The sequence below is a fragment of the Chelonoidis abingdonii genome, chromosome 1 (genome assembly GCF_003597395.2).
Source record: "Chelonoidis abingdonii isolate Lonesome George chromosome 1, CheloAbing_2.0, whole genome shotgun sequence".
NCBI classification, from domain to species: Eukaryota; Metazoa; Chordata; order Testudines; family Testudinidae; genus Chelonoidis; species Chelonoidis abingdonii.
The window spans coordinates 53,941,456-53,957,380 of NC_133769.1; the positions used below are offsets into that span (position 1 = coordinate 53,941,456).

The 15,925-nt window shown below is 42.0% G+C and overlaps 1 protein-coding gene across 4 annotated transcripts in view; it reads left to right on the plus strand.

Annotated features, from left to right (window-relative positions):
* The first annotated feature begins 3,413 nt into the window (after positions 1–3,413).
* Positions 3,414–15,925, plus strand: part of IMMP2L (inner mitochondrial membrane peptidase subunit 2) — an 855,648-nt gene continuing 843,136 nt past the window's right edge. Inside the window, exon 1 of one of the 4 annotated variants that reach the window (XM_075065651.1) lies at positions 3,414–3,479. The gene's annotated coding sequence lies outside the window, so the exon portion shown is untranslated. Of the gene's footprint in view, positions 3,480–3,765; positions 4,217–15,925 lie in introns of those variants that run through there. The other 3 variants (XM_032782923.2, XM_032782922.2, XM_032782921.2) reach the window with 3 other exon arrangements.

Sequence of the window (15,925 nt, forward strand, 5' to 3'; positions counted from 1 at the left end):
ATCAAATGTTTGCATTAAAAACACAATAATTGTTGAAAGGAAAGATATAGCAACCAGCATAGAAGTTGGAGGGAGCAGCACAGACTGTAGGAGGGAAGAGTTTGGAGGATGCACCAGGGAGCTTGTCTGTGTGCACCTGGCTTGAATGCTATTCGCAGTTGTAGCATCTCTATAACTCAGGGATCAGCAACTTTTGGAATGCGGCCCATCAGAGAAATCTGCTGGCGTGCCGGGACGTTTGTTTACTTGCAGCATCCGCAGGTTTGGCTGATTGCAGCTTCCACTGGCTGCAGTTTGCTGTTCCAGGCCAACAGGGGCTGCAGGAAGCGGCGGCCAGCACATCCCTCAGCCCACATCGCTTCCCACAGCCCATATTGGCCTGGAATGGCAAACACGACTAGTAGAGGCTGCGATCGGTCAAACATGCAGATGCTGCAAGTAAACAAACCATCCCAACCCGCCAGTGGATTTCCCTGATGGGCTGTGTGCCAAAGATTGCCGATCCCTGCTATAACTAGTTCTCTTAATAAAGAACCGGTTTAGTTTTAGAAACGTTGTTATCCAGCACATGGTAAATTGAACAAAAGGTGTCATTTTATTATCAAGAATTTAAAACTTGCTTTCCAGAGAGGCTTGCATTTTATGTTTTAAAGCTTCCAACGGTTCTTTAATGACAGCACTCCTGCTGTGGAAGTGGGGGGAGGATCAGTACTTCCTGCAGTAACTGTGCTCACACTTCATTTTTAGCATATATAGCTATATCTATCTATATCTATGTATAATGTATGTTGCTTAGGTCTTCCTCATAATCTGACAATTCAGGCAGGTCACAGTACTGATATCAGCTATTTAATAGAAACAATGTTGAAATAGGGTAGGCAGGGTAGCCTACTGCAGAGGTTCTCAATCTTTTTTGTTCTGAGGCCCCTGCAACATGCTATAAAAACTTCATGGGCCACCTGTGCCCCAACAGTTGTTTTTCTGCATATCCAGTAGATTAAAATCCAGGGCAGGAATTCGGGGTAGCAAGCAGGGAAATTGCCCAGGGCACCACACCATAAGGAACCCCGCAAAGCTGAATTACTAGGGTAGGGCTCAGGCTTTGGCTTCAGCTCCAGCCCCAGGTGGTGAGGCTCAAGCTTTGGCTTTCTGCCTTGGGCCCTAGTGAATCTAATGCTGGTCCTGCTCTCTGGTTTATTTTGGTGGATTGTCTGAAACCTACTCATGGCATCCTGGAGGGATGCTGACCCCTAGTTCAGAGCTGCTGACCTACTGGATGTAACATTTAGGGTTACCACCTTTGAAATGGGGGGGGAGAAAGGCATCCCCTCCAAAAGGCAAGCCTGCTGCAGCCCCAACCACAAGACAACTCTGGACACCTCCCCATCTCTCCCCAACTTTAATAGCCACTTATAGTATCTAGAGAGATAACACATACAGATAAAAAGAACAGGAATACTTGTGGCACCTTAGAGACTAACAAATTTATTTCAGCTACAGCTCACTTCTTCGGATGCATAGAATGGAACACACAGACAGGAGATATTTAGACATACAGAGAACATGAAAAGGTGGAAGTATGCATACCAACTGGAAGAGTCCAATCGAGATGAGTTCACTCGCCTGTGAGTCAGAATCCTGTTGTGCACACACAGACGTATGCGCTTGCATGCTGGTGGGCAGGCAGCTGCTGTATTTTCAACAGTTTTGATCTGTTACCGCTTAAACTGCAGTAGGAAGGAACACTGCAGCACCTTTAGATGGACACAGAAACTTTTAATATTAGATATCTCAGTGTATTGTGATAGTAATGCAAATCTTGAGACCCACATAAAAATACCCTGGCAGATTATTGACAAATCAATAAAAAAAACCCAGGCAGGCCAGTCAAATACTAGCCAGGTGGTAACACTAGGAATACTAGACGAGGACTCTGGAGACCTGGGTTTTATTCCCAGTACTGCCACTACCTGGCAGGGGTGTGCAGTGCCAAAACAAGGATGAGGCCAGTGAGGCACTTGCCTCGGGTGTGCAAAGCAGAGGAGTGCAGCTCTACTGCAATTGGCAGCGCTTCGGCGGCAGCTCTACCGCCGCCGCTTCTTCGGTGGCAATTTGGCAGTGGGTCCTTCTCTCTGAGAGGGACTCAGGGACCCGCTGAAGAATGAATGAAGCTGCGGCAGCAATTTAGCAGCAGGTCTTTCCCTCTGACAGGGACTCAGAGACTCGCTGTTGAATTGCCGCCGAAGAGCCTGGAGCCAGCCCTTGTCTTGGGCACAAAAGTTCCTTGTTATAGCTCTGGGGGTGTGCACAGGAATAAAAATTTGGATGCTTTTGGAGGGAAACTTTCTGTGTCCATCCACCCGAGGAGCTAGCTCTCTTACCCCCTCCTCCCCCACCTCCTCAGAGCTGGAGGAGTTGTTATCTCCCACCCTAGTCTGGCTGGAGCTCACGCTCATTCTGACGGAGTTCTGTGCCCCTACTGATTTGAGGGGCCTATGCCCTTGTTGCCCGTTGCACATGCCCCTACTGCCTGGGTTTTATTCCCAGCAACCCACTTCATTTACCTGTTCCTTCCTTTCCACAACTGTAAAATGTGGATGATACTTGCAAACTGTTTGGAGGTTTACTGAAGAAAAGAACTATTATATTAAAAAAATTGGTGACAACTTAAAGGTGTCACACAATACTACCGGTAAGAGGCCAAGACTTACAGCTTGGTCTGAGCCACTTGTGAAAAGGTTCATACCTTTGAAATGTGGAAAGGAGCAGCGCTAGTGGTGATTCACTCCACCACGAATAGCTAAGTAACATGTAAGCATAGAGAACTCTGGCTATGCTGCTGGGTCCCTTGCCACATCCACCCACCCCAAATTCTGCTTCACAGTAAGCCTGAACTGTTTGGCCAGCTGGCCACGCTAGGGCACTGTCAGGTGTGTAGGGACAGGAACATGAGGAGAGCATTCTGTGTGAACACTATTATGGGAATTGAATGACAAAGTCAGCGAAAGCCCTATAACCAAATATTTTCCACAGGTGCATGCTGCAGTGGAAGGGCCTGTCCTGTTTGCTACAGCATGAGCCAAAGCGTGTCGCAGGATAAACAAGCCTCTGCTTACACTGTCATGCATTTGCCTGGCTGCGCTGGCCAGGAGCAAGCTGGCTGCAGCAAGTTTCCTGTCGGGGGGAACTGTGGGATTAGCCAGCCCCAGGATACGGAGTCAGCTGAAGGTGGGGGCTGCCCTTTGGCCCCACACTGTGCTGAGGGCTCCTCCACCTCGCCCCTTGCTCGCTTCTCTCCAGCTACCGCGCGACGCCAGCACCCGCAGCGCAGCGCTGGTCACGTGAGCGAGGAAAGCCGGTTCACCCCCCCTCCCCTGCGGGCCCACCCCTCTGGAGGGCATGTGTCACGCGCACGTAACGAGCGCGTCCCCGCACTCGCGTCAGTGGCTCGTTCAAACTGGGAGCGCTGAAAACTTGCGGTAAGTGGCGCCGCACGGCGGGCGGGGATGGGGGCGAAGAAAGTGACGGCAGCCGGGAGGGAGCAGAACACTCTGGGCCAGCAGCGGCGCGCATAGCGTGTGTGGGGGATGGGGTCAGGAAGCCGGCCAGGGAGGGGGCGGAGTGCCCGAGGGGGCTTTCGGGTGGGTCCATGCCGTGGGGGAAGGGCCCCAAGAGGGGAGGAGGCCGCGAGGTGCGTGGCGCTGCGGCTATAGTAATAACCCGGGGAAAGCTGCTCTCTCCTCAGCTGGGCTCGCAACGCCTTGGCCAGGCGCGGCGCTCGCTCAGTTCCAGCGCTCGCCGCGGCGGAAACCCAGGAGCGGCTGTAACCCAGCGGCCCCCACCCTCGCCCCTAGGCACTAACAAGCGCCTTGAAATAACAGCCCCAGCGTCACGCGTACACGTTACTGGCAGCGGGGAAGGGGAACGGACCGAGAGCGCCGCTTAGAAGGTGACCTGAACATAAATTGTCTTGACACATGGTTTCGTGCTGTGATTTCCCACCTGCACGCCCCGGGAGAACTTTCTTAAGGACCGAGTCCAACCAGAGTAAAACTGGCCTCTTCTGCACAGCGTATTAGAAAGTTTAGTCTGCCGCGAACATTGGGAGAGCGCGGCCTCTCTGGTCTGGAGACACCTTCGGGAAGAGGCGAGTCTTGCGAAGTGTAGGGCTGCAGGTGGTGAGACTCAGCTCCTCCTAATCACTGGCTGGACACAGGTGCTACAGTGTATCGAACCCTAGCGGTCGGCGTGGCATGTTATCTGTGATCTTCGATATACTGCAGTGGTTCTCAAATTTTTGTACTGGTGACCCATTTCCCACAGCAAGCCTCTGAGTGCAAACCCCTTTATAAATTAAAAACACTTTAAACTATATTTAACACCATTATAAATGCTGACGGCAAAGCGGGGTTTAGAGTGGAGGCTGACAGCTTGCGATCTTCCATGTAATAGTCTCATGACCCCTTGAGGGGTCGTGACCCCAAGTTTGAGAACCCCTGATATACTGCTCTTGTTTGAGAGGTCAGTTTTGTGCTGGTCCCCTCCTGCTTTACTGAGAGCATGTTGTGTTGTTGCTGCAGCCTGTTGGTGTATGCAGCCAATTCATAGGAAGTCCCGTAAGTGGGATTTTTAAGAATACATCCCCAACAGTACAAACCCTGGGAGAACTTCAGAATTGTTCTATATACTTAAAAACAATCCTGCCACTAATCTGACTGCCCCTCCTTGCTGACAGGAGCAAGTCTCGGTTATGTCACAGCAGTACCCTCCCATCGTTTGAGTTTCTCTGCCACTTACCCTGTTAGGATTCCTTCTTTGTGTTTGACTTCTCTCTCTCTCAAAAAAAAAAAAAAAAAAAAAAAAAAATCAAGTAAGGGTTTAGCCAGAGTTGGAGGGAAGGAGAAGAGAAGCAAGGACCAATGTTTGCGAATCCTTCTGCTCCTCTTTGTTGCTGTACGTCAGTGAGACACGTTTGGTTAGAGCAGGGAGTTTGACAGAGAGCAGGTGCCAACCTGTAAGGAGGCAGCATTAAGTAATACCACCACCATTGAGGAACAATAACAGAAATAGCATCAGTTAATTGGAAATGGCCTTCGTGTGGGGATTGTTTTAGCAAGGGCTCCTGTGACTCTCCTAACACAATTATGTTCATCTATGTGTCTGACAATTTTGTTCTTTACTATAGTTTCAGCCAGTGTGCCCGGTACTGAGGTCACGCTTACCGACTGGCAATTGCTGGGCTAATGTCTGGAGTCCTTTCAAAAATGACTCAAATTAGCTATCCTTCAGTCATTTGGTACGGAAGCTGATTTAAATTATAGTTACAGACGACAGTTAGTAGTTCGGCAGTTTTAACATTTGAGTTTCTTCAGAAACTCTTGGTGAAATACCATCTGGTTCTGTGATTTATACTGTTTAGTTTATCAGTTTGTTCCAAACCATCTCTCTACTGACACTCATCGGACAGTCCTAGAGAATGTCACTAAAAAGAATCCTCAGATTTTGGGAATCTCCCTCACATCCTCAAGCCTGTGAAGACCGATGCAAAAGAATTCAGTTAAGCCTGTCTACACTACGCTGTTAAACCGATTTTAACAGCGTAAATCGATTATAACGCGGCATACCGTCCACACTACACTGCTCTTGATATCGATGCAAAGGCTCTTTAAATCGATTTCTGTACTCCTACAAAACGAGCAGGAGTAATGCTAAAATCGATATGACTATATCGGAATAGTGTTAGTGTGGATGGAAATCGACATTATTGGCCTCATTATTTTACAGTAGCTACCCACAGTGCACTGCTCCAGAAATCGATGCTAGCCTCGGACCATGGATGCAGACCACCGAATTAATGTGCCTATTGTGGACGCGCACAATCGACTTTATAATATCTGTTTTATAAGATCGGTTTAAGCTAATTAGAATTTATCCTGTAGTGTAGACGTAGCCTTAGATTCTCCGCAATGGCCATATCATCCTTGAGTGCTCATTTCGCATCTCAATCATCCAGTGACTCCACTAGATGTTTAGCAGGCTTCCTGCTTCTGATGTACGTAAAATTCTTTTTGCTATTATTTTTTGAGTCTTTGGCTAGCAGTTCTTCAAATCCTTTTTTGGCCTTCCTAATTTATATTTTTAGACCTCATTTGCTAGAGTTTATGCTTCTTTCTACTTTCCTCACTAGGATTTAACTTCCACTTTTGAAATGATGCCTTTTTGCCTCTCACTACTTTTACTTTGTTTAGCCATGGTGGCACTTTTTTGGCTCCTTACTATGTTTTTAAATTTAGGGTATACATTTAAGTTGAACCTCTGTTATGGTGTTGTTAAAAGTTTCCATGCAGCCTGCAGGGATTTCACTTTTTGTGGTGCACCTTTTAATTTCTGTTTCACTAACCTCCTCTTTTTGTGTAGTTCCCCTTTCTGAAACTAAAAGCTATAGAGTTGGGCTGCTATAGTATTTTCCATTTTATTGATTTTTTTATTTTAATATTCTCTTTAACTTCTTTGAGCATTTCACAGTCACTATCACCATCCTGGTCAGGTGGTTAGTAATATATCCCTACTGCTATATTTTTATTAGTCCAGTGTGGAATTACTGTCCATAGGGATTCTATGGTACAATTTGATTCATTTAAGATTTTTACTTCGTTTAATTCTATGCTTTCTTTCACAGATAGTGCCACTCCCCCACCAGCATGACTTGTTCTGTCCTTCTAATATATTTGGTACCCTGTATTATGTCCCATTGATTATCCTCATTCCACCAAATTTCTGAGATGTCTATTATATTATATTGTATTATATTATATTTTATATTCCTTTAATATGAAGCACTCTAGTTCACCCATCTTATTATTATTTCCTTGAGAGGTTCACTCAAACTTAGACCCTTTGTTTCTGGAGGATCCATGTAATGATATTCTTCAGTCCTTTTATTGTTGCCTGTGACAAAGTGTCAAAGCATCCTTCTTTTGCTACTGCAATAACAAAGCACACAAGGGGGCAGATTCTCAGCTGCTCTATATATTGTAATGGGCCTATGACAGTTTACATGAGTTGAGGGCCAGTTCCTAGGTGTAGTGGTGGTATAAATTATTCGTAATTTTTGTTTCCTCTGCAGTAAATTTTACAAATGTAACATTGTACAGTTAGAATGTGAAAAGAAAAATAGCAATTAAACTTTGAATAAAAGAGGCTTGCAAAATAAGAAAAGAAGAAACCTCACAGGGATTTTCAGAATAAAATAGCAGAATGATTGATATGAGAGGCTTTGGAATTAGCTTTGCTGCTCCAGCCTGCATCCAACGTCTGTAATTCTTTAAAACTAAACAATGTAACTACTACCATCATTATCAGATTTTCAGTCTTTTAAGTTTTTACTCAATTTTGAAATGTTAAATCATTTTTCATAATTTTTATAGACTCATAGACTTTAAGGTCAGAAGGGACCATTATGATCATCTAGTCTGACCTCCTGCACAATGCAGGCCACAGAATCTTACCCATCCACTTCTATAACAACCCCTAACCTATGTCCGAGTTATTGAAATCTTCAAATTGTGGTTTGAAGACCTCAAGCTGCAGAGAATCCTCCAGCAAATGCCCCATGCCCCAAGCTGCAGAGGAAGGCAAAAAACCTCAGGTCTCTGCCAGTCGCCCCGGAGGAATATTCGTTCCGACCCCAAATATGGGATCAGCTAAATCTGAGCATGTGGAAGACTCACTGCCACACCCAGGAAAGATTCTCCTGCAGTAACTCAGAATCTCATCCCATCTAACATCCATCACAGACCCCTGGGCATATAATACTTTCTGCGATAATCAAGATCAGTAGGCCTAATTTGGTAATCCATATACATCTTCCATAAAACTTATCAAGGCTTAGTCTTAAAGCCAGAATATGTCTTTTTGCCCCTACACTCTCCCCCTTGGAAGGCTGTTCCAGAACTTCACTCCTCTAATGTATAGAAACCTTGCCGTTAACTCAGTCTAAACTCTAGTGTCCAGTTTATACCATTTGTTCTTGTGCCCATTGTACTAAGCTTAAATAATTCCTCTCCTCCTATATTTAATCCCTTCTGATATATTGTTATAAAAAAGAGACAAAACGTAAAAAAAAATATCCCCCCGTAACCTTCTTTGGTTAGGCTAAACAAGCCAAGCTCTTTGAGTCTCCTTTCATACAGACAGGTTTTCATTCATCGGATCATCTCCTAGAGCCCGTCCTGAACGTGTTTCCATTTGAATTCATTCCCTTCTTAAACATGGGAGACCAGAACTGCACACCAGTATCCAGATGAAGTCACCCAGTGCCTTATATAAGGTACGAACACCTCCTTATATTGCTGGAAATACATCTGCGCCTGATGCATCCCAAAACTGCATTAAGCTTTTTAATGGCCAACAACATTGGCGCTCATAGTATCATGTGACAACCAATACTCTGAAGATCCCTTCTCTCTGTTACTTCAACTGATGTGTCCCCAAATTATAACTAAAATTCTTATTAGAATCCCTAAATGCATGACCTGCACTTTCACTATTAATGTCATTAACTTCTCGTTTACAAGGTCAATTCAGATCTTCCTGTATATATTTGGCCCCTGTTAATACATCCGCAGCTTTGTGTCATCCCGCATTATTACACTCCATTTTGTGCAAGGTCATAAAAAGTTAAATGATTGGTCCAAAACTGATCCCTGAGGAACTCCACTAGTAACTTCCTTTCCAGCCTGACAGTTCACCTTCAGTGCGACCCGTTGTAGTCTCCCTTCTAAAGTTCCTTTCCACCTTTCAATTTTCATATTGTCCCAATCTGTCCATTAACTAATAATTCCCCATTGAGACTGGTCAAATGCTTACCTGAAATCGGAGGTAAATTAGATTTACTGCGTTCCTGTCTAAATGAATCTGTTTACCTTCTCAAGAAGAGATCAGTTGGTGGCATGATCTACTTTGTAAACATGTTGTAATTTGCCCAGTTAACCATTGACCCTCAATGTCCAACTTACTTTTCTCCTTCAATAATTTTTTCCAAGCTCTTACGTACTACAGATGTCATAACAGGCTATAGTTTCGGATCACGTTTTTTCCCTTTCTTAAAAATAGGAACAGTTAGCAGTTCTCCAGTCGTAACGGTACACCCCTGAGTTTACGAATCATTAAAATTCTTGCTAATGGGCTTGCAATTTCATGTGCCAGTTCCTTTAATATTCTTGGATGAAGATTATCTGGGCCCTCCGATTTTGTCCCGTTAAGCTGTTCGAGTATCTGCCAACCCCACATTTATCGTTTTCTTATTCCATTATCCCTAAGCTCCCATAGCTTATTTAGACTTAGGCAAAGTTTTATTTAGATATTGGGCCATGCTTGGTTCCTTAACCTCCATTTCATCCTCAGTGTTTAGGCGGTCCACTTCTTCTCTCGTTGTTTTCTTCTTATTTATATGGCTTATAGGACCTTTTACCACTGGTTTTAAATTCCCTTTGCAAAGTCCAACTCTACATGCTTTTAGCATCTCTCACTTCATCCCTACATGTTCTGACCTCAATAAGGTAGCTTTCCTTGCTAATCCTGCCATCTTCCACTCCTTGTAGGCTTCTGCTTTTTCTTAATCACTCTCTGAGATGCTTTGCTCACCAGCTGAGCTGCAACTCCTGCCTATGTTTTCCCCCCCTTTCTTGGATGAGGCTTCTGATAGTTCTGCAGCTTTGACTTATAATATCCAGGTCTCCTCTGCCTTTAGATCTCACAAGTTTTCAGTCCAATCCACTTCCGTAACTAATTTCCTTAATTCTTTAAAGTTAGCCCTTGTTGAAATAAAAAACCCTAGTCCCAGATCTATTTTGTTTATTCTCCATCTAGTTTGAAATGAATTAGCCTCATGATCACTCGAACCAAGGTGTCCCCTACAACATTTTTCTATGAGATTCTCACTACTCACCAAAAGCAAGTCCAGAATGGCATCCCTCTTGTTGGTGGTTCACTACTTGGTGAAGAAATCCGTCAGCTTCAATCCAGAAAACTGAGCCTATTATTGTACTAGCACTTGTCCTCCAGTCTATATCGGGAAGTTAGTTCCCATGATCACACAATTCCCATAGTGTTTACTTCTAAAAACATTAAAGAGGTCTCTATCCATATCCAAATCAGATCCGGCGGTCTGTAGCGCACCCCAAGCACTATCTCAGGGGAGGCTCTAGTAGCTTTCTTTCCCATGTGATTTTTGCCCAGACAGACTCTGTCTTATCCATTCCATCACTACTTATTCTTTACAGTTAACTCATCATTGATATACAATGCTACTCCACCACCTTTGGCTTTAATTTCTGTCTTTCCTAAACAGCACAGAGCCTTCAATACCTGTACCCATGTGACTACAATCCACCATGTTGTTATCCCTATAATACCGGTTTCACTTCCTGCACCAGTAGCTCTAGTTCTCCATTTTATTCCCTAGGCTCCTCGCATTAGTGTACAGACATCTTAATTTTGCCCTTTGGCTTCACTGACATTCTTACCCGGTTAGGCACAGACATTCTACCACCAGCATCACCTGTTAGACATGTATCTACATTACCTTCTCCTTATGTCAATTCTTTCTGCCAGGGCTGTATCCTCCTCTCACTTTGTTTTTCTCCATCTCAATGTTAAATTCCGGCATGGAGATTACCTGGACAGCTCCCAACCATCTCCCCAAATTCCTAGTTTAAAGCTCTCTTAAATCAGCTGGGTGAGCCTCCATCCTAGAAGTCTGTTTTCCTCCTTACTCAGGTGAAGTCCATCCGAGAGAATAGTCTTTCTGTCCATGAATGCTTCCCAGTTGGCCGTACATTCCCACAGCCCTCCTTATAGCGCCACTGCCTGAGCTAGGTGGTTATTTAAAAGAAATTTACAATATTCTGTTGGAGAATTACTGCATATTGTATGCAGAAGTGAGAAATATCCAGCTCTATATTAAGCATGTATAGTATTAGACTGAGGCAGCTATTAATGAGGGTCTGGATCTTCCTGGTGGTTGTTTTGGTTGTCCTCCAGGTTTCAGCTCCATACAGCAGGACTGATTTCACATTGGAGTTGAACAGTCGAATTTTTATTGCCAAAGAGTGAGTAAGTGTGATAGTATATAGACTAGAGGTTCTTAAACTGGGGGGTGGGGCCCCTCAAAGCGTTGCGAGGTTATTACATGGGGGTCACGAGCTGTCAGCCTTTGCATCCAGCATTTATAATGGTGTTAAATATATTAAAAAGTGTTTTTAATTTATAAGGGAGGGGGAGGGTCACACTGAGAGACTTGCTATGTGAAAGGGGTCACCAGTACAAAAATTTGAGAACTAGTGATACAAACAATTATGAAAAAAAAATTAAACTCTTCATATTCAAATTGTCTTCTAATAATAAAACTAGTAGCTAGCTCCTTTGTTCTGAGCATAATTGGAACTTTGATTTGGGATGTTTGGTAAGGACTGTGCAAGAGGCTTCAATTGGTTTCTGAAATATCCATATCTTTTAGTTTGCCTTTGGTTCAACAGTGGGTTTTCATCTTAAAAAAGATATTTCAATATGTCAGATGGACAGCATTGCATTATAAGATCCTTCAGGATCTATTAAGCATAGTGAATGTTCTAATTAGTGTCTGAAAACTACATTTCCCTACTAACTGATGTTGTTTATAGAGGCCGTTATGACCCCCCCCCCCCCCCCTTTTTTTTTTAAACTTGGCAGGCTGAATCTTTAGTTCTTAAGCAATTGTTTCCTTTGTACTGAGGATAAATTCATCATAATTTTAAAGTCAATTTTCTAAATGCGACAGGAACTAAATTAATTGATAATCTATATTTACATGGGATACATATTAGGAATTATAATGATTTAGATAAATTAATTAACAGGAAGGTTTCATTGTTCAGTTAACAAACAGCTTCATTGCAGTCATTGCAGAGTAAAATATTCTTGGATGTACAGACATGTATTTCTTTGTTTTACAGTTGATTTATTTTAAAAGACTCTATGCCATCAGTTGAGAATACAGTTGATTTGAATAGATTGACATACACATTAGAGGAACTAAAATATTTGGAAAATTTTGTAGTTCTAACAGTTATATATGTTTCCCCCAAAATGCACAAAATTCTGTCATCTACATCAAGAAGATCAAATACTCTTAAATGGAATCTCACTGATCTGCTATGCTGATTCTTTTATATGAAGGAGACTATGACATCTCCCATGTTATGAAGTAGGATAATGTATCTTGCTTTGTAAAAGTAATGCTTTCTGTCCATCTAACACATTTACAATTTACAAATAACAATCAATGGCTCTTTGCTTTTGCCTTCTTTCTGATGTCAGTGACATAACTTCTGGATTCTTGAATTCTGTGTTACGTTTTGCTGCAAAGTTAGTATCATACATTTCCCAAAGAATATTTACTACTAATTATTAGACTTGAGCAAGGTACATTTATCCTTCAGTGTCAGGAAATGGTTATAGCAACTGGCAAAGCATGCGTCTTGCCATGAATATCAGATTCAAAATCAATATGGCAGCAAATACCGCTATGCAGAATGCACTGCGGTTGCTACTGCAGTCTCACAGTGCCCTCCAATGTTCAAGGGTAAAATTTAATGAGTCACAGTAAAGGAAATACTAAAAAAAAATATCAAAATTTGATACACTCTTTTATGATTTAAGAAACTAATCTGCAGAAACACTGGGTTCCGTAGTGTGACAGTCAATTTGGCATCATTAGCAAATTATGTACAGTAATGATTTGAACCTTGTTATCTTGTTGCATGGTGCATGAAAAATATGTTTTAGTGAGTTTATTCTGATTCTATCTTTAGGCTTCTATATTCCTCAAGTTTATCCCATTATAAAATGTTGGTAAAAAGTATTTTAACCCCCCCAACTCCTTCATTACAGAGTGTCAGGGTTCCTTCCTCACTCTGAACTTTAGGGTACAGATGTGGGGACCTGCATGGACACTTCTAAGCGTAATTACCAGCTTAGATTTGGTATCGCTGCCACCATCCAGAATTTTCAGTGTCTGGATCACTCCCTTTCCCCCCAAAACCTTCCCCTTTCTGGGTAGCCTTGAGAGACTCCTTCACCAATTCCCTGGTGAGTCCAGATCCAATCCCTTGGATCTTAAAACAAGGAGAAATTAACCATCCCCCCTCCTTTCTCCCATCAACTCCTGGTGGATCTGATCCAACCCCCTTGGATCTAAAAACAAGGAAAAATCAATCAGGTATTAAGAAAAAGACTTTTAATTAAAGAACAGAAAGTAAAAGAAAACCTTCTGAGAGAGATTAGCATACCAACTACTCTCACAGACAACAGATTGAAAACACAGAGGATGTTCCCCTGGGCACAAATTTAGTTACACAAAAAAAGTACCCAAATACCCAATTTGATTCTGCCTCTAATTGCATAAGACAGGTTACAAAGAAATAAACATAAACCTATTTATTCTTTTCTAAAACTTACTACTCTGATAAGAGGCTAGTTCCTTGATCTTTTTCACTCCGGCTGAAACTGAAACTCTAAACAAAGGAAGAACTTCCCTCCTTCCTTTTGAAACATCTTGTTCCCCTATTGGTTCCTCTGGTCAAGTGTTAGCTAGGCTAGGTGAACTTTTTAACCCGTTACAGGTAAAAGAGGCATTAACCCTTAATCATCTGTTTATGACACAGAGGTTCTGGGAGGACTAGTTAATTTTTGTAAACTGCTTTGAAAATGGAAAGTGCCATCTATCTTAAGCATCATTCATTGTTTTCTTCCTTTGGTACAATTTTTAAAATAAATGTAACAACATTTACTAAATTACTAAGTTATCATAAACATTGATCCTGGTAGGCCAGTTGCACAGGAGAGAGGCTTGCTTTAATCTTCTCAGATCTTAATTGTCCATAAACCCAGGAGAATTCAGAAACTTCCCATCTCTCTCATGTTATGTTATCTCATGTTATGCTAAGATTTGTTCCTTGTTGCAAAATGTGCTGGAAAAGTCTGATTTGGAGATTTTCATGTTTTGAGATGGCTGTCTTTCATTTTCTCGGTAACAAGGATTATTTATGCTTCATGAATATTTACTTATTTTTATTTAAGCAAAGGTAAATGGGAAGTATTCACTATTTGGCTTTTGTTTCGTTTTGGGTTTGCCTAAATTTGAGTAATGATGAATTGTGTGACAATGCTGAATTTTTCGAGTCTACTTCGAGGTGGGGGCAGGCAGAAGAAGTGTTTTACAGGGAAAGTAGAGTCATGTACAGTGTGGATAAAAATCAAAGGTTTGTTATATACAGTAATGTAAATATATTTCTAAAAGTTGATGTATTGAGATGCAACATATCATTTACAATGTCTATCTGAAGCCAAAACACAGCAGCTGCTGGCATTTACAGTGGGGCACTTCACATTCATTTGCCCAATTGTTAACCTATTTTGTATGTTTTGAATCAGCTTAAAGTGCAATAGGACATACCTACCATGCTGTTCATCTAAACCTGTTCTAAAACTGAAGTAACTTAAAATGTCTATGAATGCATTCATTAACTACACAGAGATTTATCTTACTCTATCTTTAAAGCTATACATTTTTCTATATTTTGGAAATAGATCTCAGCTTAGTTCAAAATATCCTAACCTGGAGCCTGAGAAAGCTAAACTTTGCTTGGCCAGTAAGTGTGCATGCACAGGACATTAATTCTTTGACTTGCATGAAAAGCTGAAATTGATTATTTTTTAAAAAAGAGATAATATATAAAAATATCCTGTTAATATACATAGCTCATTTTTCATGGCTCAGTGGTTGCAGAAAATTAGTTGATTTGCTATGGTTTTTCTTCCTGGCATGTGTGTGCGCCTGGGAATGGTTTGCTGTGCTTAAAACACCTGAGTACCTCAGCTTAGAATAGAAAAAGGGTAACTAGTCTGAGAGTAACCTTCACCAGGAATTCTGTTTTTTCTCTCCTTGTGTTTTCCCCCTTACAAAGATAAACCTGATTGTTTAGAAATGGATGATTGTCTAGCAGGGTAAAATTCATGTCCTAGACCGGGGCAGGCAACCTATGGCACACGTGCCGAAGGCGGCACATGAGCTGATTTTCAGTGGCACTCACGCTGCCCGGGTCCTGGCCACCGGTCTGGGGGGCTCTGCATTTTAATTTAATTTTACATAAGCTCCCTAAACATTTTAAAAACCTTATTTACTATACATACAACAATAGTTTAGTTATATATTATAGGCTTATAGAAAGAGACCTTCTAAAAACACTAAAGTGAATTACGCAAAACTGTAAATCAGAGTGAATAAATGAAGACTCGGCACAGCACTTCAGAAAGGTTGCCGATCCCTGTCCTAGACTTCCTTTGTTGCTTGCAGTCCTCCCAGTGTGTAGTCACAACCCGCTCCATTTACTTTCTGAATGTGTGGATCTGACAGACAGTCTTTGCATGGATGGGATACAGTGATGTTACTTTAGCAGAAGAATTGATCCTTTAGTGAATTGTATTTTCAGTAATGAATCAGTGACAGGCAAGGCCTAATGTTCATTGTGTTGATTTGATCTGAAATGTGATATTTTTTGTAGAGTTGGCCCGTTGTCTCAAAGATCATAATATTCATCTGTTTGCTTTTCCAGAACTCCAGTTTGGGTACTTGTTCCTTTGACAAGGTTATAACTTTAAAGATTTTCCTGTTGATTTTCCTGTATCATAATTGTACTGGGAAGACTTGTCCTGAGTTCATAATGATAGGAAATTAATCTGCCTATTATGGAAGGCTGGTTGACTTGTAGTAATTCAAATTATGCAGTGTGAGAGCAGATTCCAGTAAAGTATAGACTAGAACAATATTTAGTTTTACATTAGATTAAAATAATGTTAATATGGGAAAAATTAGGGATGTCTACTT